This window comes from Nerophis lumbriciformis, linkage group LG10 (assembly GCF_033978685.3).
Source record: "Nerophis lumbriciformis linkage group LG10, RoL_Nlum_v2.1, whole genome shotgun sequence".
NCBI classification, from domain to species: Eukaryota; Metazoa; Chordata; class Actinopteri; order Syngnathiformes; family Syngnathidae; genus Nerophis; species Nerophis lumbriciformis.
The window spans coordinates 40,300,692-40,305,691 of record NC_084557.2 but is presented as its reverse complement, the minus strand read 5'-3'; the positions used below and the strand labels follow the sequence as shown (position 1 = coordinate 40,305,691).

The window sequence follows — 5,000 nt, the reverse complement described above, 5'->3', positions numbered from 1 at the left end:
TTCTACAAAATATACGGCTGTATAACTGAGAGATACACAGTCTATATGGTAGTCCTCGGTCTGGAAAACTATTAAGTCATTGCGGATCATGATTTTCAGCCTGTGACTGATTAGTGGTGATTCAACCCCAAGTTAAAGTTTTTTATTTTCTGAGCCTGTGATCCTCGGTCTAAACCTATGTCCTGCAGTCAAGAAACAAGTCGTCCCTGGGTGGGCTCGAACCACCAACCTCTCGGTTAACAGCCGAACGCGCTAACCGATTGCGCCACAGAGACTTGTTTAATTACCGTCAGTCTACAACAGTTGGGCTGTGAAATGTACGGTTGATTATATTTCTACAAAATATACGGCTGTATAACTGAGAGATACACAGTCTATATGGTAGTCCTCGGTCTGGAAAACTATTAAGTCATTGCGAATCATGATTTTCAGCCTGTGACTGATTAGTGGTGATTCGACCCCAAGTTAAAGTTTTTTATTTTAGGCCTGAACCTGTGATCCTCGGTCTAAACCTATGTCCTGCAGTCAAGAAACAAGTCGTCCTTGGGTGGGCTCAAACCACCAACCTTTCAGTTAGCAGCCGAACGCGGCAACCGATTGCGCCACAGAGACTTGTTAAAATTGTCAGTCCACAACAGGTGGGCTGTGAAATGTTCGGCTGATTATATTTCTTACTTTAATTCCACCTGCAATTAAATAAATCAACTTGTGTATTATTTGAATATCTTGGTATTGTACAATAACAATACAAAGACCAGTTGATTTAAAAAAACAAAAAAAACTTTCATACAAAATATACGGCTATAACTTAGAGGTATACGGTCTATCTGGTGGTCCTCGGTCTGGAGAACTATTAAGTTATAGCGAATCATGATTTTTAGCCTGTGACTAATTAGTGGTGATTCGACCCCAAGTTAAAGTTTTTTATTTTAGGCCTGAGCCTGTGATCCTCGGTCTAAACCTATGTCCTGCAGTCAAGAAACACGTCGTCCCTGGGTGGGCTCGAACCACCAACCTCTCGGTTAACAGCCGAACGCGCCACAGAGACTTGTTTAATTGCCGACACTCTACAAAAGTTGGGCTGTGAAAAGTTCGTTTGATTATATTTCCACAAAATATACGGCTGTATAACTGAGAGATACACAGTCTATATGGTAGTCCTCGGTCTGGAAAACTATTAAGTCATTGCGAATCATGATTTTCAGCCTGTGACTGATTAGTGGTGATTCGACCCCAAGTTAAAGTTTTTTATTTTAGGCCTGAACCTGTGATCCTCGGTCTAAACCTATGTCCTGCAGTCAAGAAACAAGTCGTCCTTGGGTGGGCTCAAACCACCAACCTTTCAGTTAGCAGCCGAACGCTGCAACCGATTGCGCCACAGAGACTTGTTAAAATTGTCAGTCCACAACAGGTGGGCTGTGAAATGTGCGGCTGATTATATTTCTTACTTTAATTCCACCTGCAATTAAATAAATCAACTTGTGTATTATTTGAATATCTTGGTATTGTACAATAACAATACCAAGACCAGTTGATTTAAAAAAACAAAAAAAACTTTCATACAAAATATACGGCTATAACTTAGAGGTATACGGTCTATCTGGTGGTCCTCGGTCTGGAGAACTATTAAGTTATAGCGAATCATGATTTTTAGCCTGTGACTAATTAGTGGTGATTCGACCCCAAGTTAAAGTTTTTTATTTTAGGCCTGAGCCTGTGATCCTCGGTCTAAACCTATGTCCTGCAGTCAAGAAACAAGTCGTCCCTGGGTGGGCTCGAACCACCAACCTCTCGGTTAACAACCAAACGCGCTAACCGATTGCGCCACAGAGACTTGTTTAATTGCCGTCAGTCTACAACAGTTGGGCTGTGAAAAGTTCGGTTGATTATATTTCTACAAAATATACGGCTGTATAACTGAGAGATACACAGTCTATATGGTAGTCCTCGGTCTGGAAAACTATTAAGTCATTGCGGATCATGATTTTCAGCCTGTGACTGATTAGTGGTGATTCAACCCCAAGTTAAAGTTTTTTATTTTCTGAGCCTGTGATCCTCGGTCTAAACCTATGTCCTGCAGTCAAGAAACAAGTCGTCCCTGGGTGGGCTCGAACCACCAACCTTTCAGTTAACAGCCGAATGCGCTAACCGATTGCGCCACAGAGACTTGTTTAATTGCAGTCAGTCTACAACAGTTGGATTGTGAAAAGTTCGGGTGATTATATTTCTACAAAATATACGGCTGTATAACTGAGATGTACACAGATCTGGTAGTCCTCGGTCTGGAAAACTATTAAGTCATTGCGAATCATGATTTTCAGCCTGTGACTGATTAGTGGTGATTCGACCCCAAGTTAAAGTTTTTTATTTTAGGCATGAACCTGTGATCCTCGGTCTAAACCTATGTCCTGCAGTCAAGAAACAAGTCGTCCTTGGGTGGGCTCAAACCACCAACCTTTCAGTTAGCAGCCGAACGCGGCAACCGATTGCGCCACAGAGACTTGTTTAATTGCCGGCAGTCTACAAAAGTTGGGCTGTGAAAAGTTCGGTTGATTATATTTCCACAAAATATACGGCTGTATAACTTAGAGATACATGGTCTATCTGTGGTCCTCAGTCCTGAAAACTATTTAGTTATGGCGAATCATGATTTTCAGCCTGTGACTGATTAGTGGTGATTTGACCCCAAGTTAAAGTTTTTTATTTTAGGCCTGAACCTGTGATCCTCGGTCTAAACCTATGTCCTGCAGTCAAGAAACAAGTCGTCCTTGGGTGGGCTCAAACCACCAACCTTTCAGTTAGCAGCCGAACGCGGCAACCGATTGCGCCACAGAGACTTGTTTAATTGCCGTCAGTCTACAACAGTTGGGCTGTGAAAAGTTCGGTTGATTATATTTCTACAAAATATACGGCTGTATAACTGAGAGATACACAGTCTATATGGTAGTCCTCGGTCTGGAAAACTATTAAGTCATTGCGGATCATGATTTTCAGCCTGTGACTGATTAGTGGTGATTCAACCCCAAGTTAAAGTTTTTTATTTTCTGAGCCTGTGATCCTCGGTCTAAACCTATGTCCTGCAGTCAAGAAACAAGTCGTCCCTGGGTGGGCTCGAACCACCAACCTCTCGGTTAACAGCCGAACGCGCTAACCGATTGCGCCACAGAGACTTGTTTAATTACCGTCAGTCTACAACAGTTGGGCTGTGAAATGTACGGTTGATTATATTTCTACAAAATATACGGCTGTATAACTGAGAGATACACAGTCTATATGGTAGTCCTCGGTCTGGAAAACTATTAAGTCATTGCGAATCATGATTTTCAGCCTGTGACTGATTAGTGGTGATTCGACCCCAAGTTAAAGTTTTTTATTTTAGGCCTGAACCTGTGATCCTCGGTCTAAACCTATGTCCTGCAGTCAAGAAACAAGTCGTCCTTGGGTGGGCTCAAACCACCAACCTTTCAGTTAGCAGCCGAACGCGGCAACCGATTGCGCCACAGAGACTTGTTAAAATTGTCAGTCCACAACAGGTGGGCTGTGAAATGTTCGGCTGATTATATTTCTTACTTTAATTCTACCTGCAATTAAATAAATCAACTTGTGTATTATTTGAATATCTTGGTATTGTACAATAACAATACCAAGACCAGTTGATTTAAAAAAACAAAAAAAACTTTCATACAAAATATACGACTATAACTTAGAGGTATACGGTCTATCTGGTGGTCCTCGGTCTGGAGAACTATTAAGTTATAGGGAATCATGATTTTTAGCCTGTGACTAATTAGTGGTGATTCGACCCCAAGTTAAAGTTTTTTATTTTAGACCTGAGCCTGTGATCCTCGATCTAAACCTATGTCCTGCAGTCAAGAAACAAGTCGTCCCTGGGTGGGCTCGAACCACCAACCTTTCAGTTAACAGCCAAACGCGCTAACCGATTGCGCCACAGAGACTTGTTTAATTGCCGGCAGTCTACAAAAGTTGGGCTGTGAAAAGTTCGGTTGATTATATTTCCACAAAATATACGGCTGTATAACTTAGAGATACACGGTCTATCTGTGGTCCTCAGTCCTGAAAACTATTTAGTTATGGCGAATCATGATTTTCAGCCTGTGACTGATTAGTGGTGATTTGACCCCAAGTTAAAGTTTTTTATTTTAGGCCTGAGCCTGTGATCCTCGGTCTAAACCTATGTCCTGCAGTCAAGAAACAAGTCGTCCCTGGGTGGGCTCGAACCACCAACCTCTCGGTTAACAACCGAACGCGCTAACCGATTGCGCCACAGAGACTTGTTTAATTGCCGTCAGTCTACAACAGTTGGGCTTTGAAAAGTTCGGTTGATTATATTTCTACAAAATATACGGCTGTATAACTGAGAGATACACAGTCTATATGGTAGTCCTCGGTCTGGAAAACTATTAAGTCATTGCGGATCATGATTTTCAGCCTGTGACTGATTAGTGGTGATTCAACCCCAAGTTAAAGTTTTTTATTTTCTGAGCCTGTGATCCTCGGTCTAAACCTATGTCCTGCAGTCAAGAAACAAGTCGTCCCTGGGTGGGCTCGAACCACCAACCTCTCGGTTAACAGCCGAACGCGCTAACCGATTGCGCCACAGAGACTTGTTTAATTACCGTCAGTCTACAACAGTTGGGCTGTGAAATGTACGGTTGATTATATTTCTACAAAATATACGGCTGTATAACTGAGAGATACACAGTCTATATGGTAGTCCTCGGTCTGGAAAACTATTAAGTCATTGCGAATCATGATTTTCAGCCTGTGACTGATTAGTGGTGATTCGACCCCAAGTTAAAGTTTTTTATTTTAGGCCTGAACCTGTGATCCTCGGTCTAAACTTATGTCCTGCAGTCAAGAAACAAGTCGTCCTTGGGTGGGCTCAAACCACCAACCTTTCAGTTAGCAGCCGAACGCGCCACAGAGACTTGTTAAAATTGTCAGTCCACAACAGGTGGGCTGTGAAATGTTCGGCTGAT

The 5,000-nt window shown here is 42.3% G+C and overlaps 1 protein-coding gene and 7 non-coding genes across 8 annotated transcripts in view; 1 reads left to right on the top strand and 7 right to left on the bottom strand.

Annotated features, from left to right (window-relative positions):
- appl2 (adaptor protein, phosphotyrosine interaction, PH domain and leucine zipper containing 2) overlaps positions 1–5,000 on the top strand; it is a 49,687-nt gene that overhangs the window by 17,705 nt on the left and 26,982 nt on the right. The gene's annotated exons all lie outside the window — the stretch shown is intronic.
- On the bottom strand, positions 202–275 carry trnan-guu (transfer RNA asparagine (anticodon GUU)). The gene has a single exon. It is a non-coding gene; the product is annotated as a tRNA-Asn (tRNA).
- On the bottom strand, positions 1,761–1,834 carry trnan-guu (transfer RNA asparagine (anticodon GUU)). The gene has a single exon. It is a non-coding gene; the product is annotated as a tRNA-Asn (tRNA).
- trnan-guu (transfer RNA asparagine (anticodon GUU)) lies at positions 2,094–2,167 on the bottom strand. The gene has a single exon. It is a non-coding gene; the product is annotated as a tRNA-Asn (tRNA).
- Positions 3,097–3,170, bottom strand: trnan-guu (transfer RNA asparagine (anticodon GUU)). The gene has a single exon. It is a non-coding gene; the product is annotated as a tRNA-Asn (tRNA).
- trnan-guu (transfer RNA asparagine (anticodon GUU)) lies at positions 3,883–3,956 on the bottom strand. The gene has a single exon. It is a non-coding gene; the product is annotated as a tRNA-Asn (tRNA).
- trnan-guu (transfer RNA asparagine (anticodon GUU)) lies at positions 4,219–4,292 on the bottom strand. The gene has a single exon. It is a non-coding gene; the product is annotated as a tRNA-Asn (tRNA).
- On the bottom strand, positions 4,552–4,625 carry trnan-guu (transfer RNA asparagine (anticodon GUU)). Its single transcript has one exon. It is a non-coding gene; the product is annotated as a tRNA-Asn (tRNA).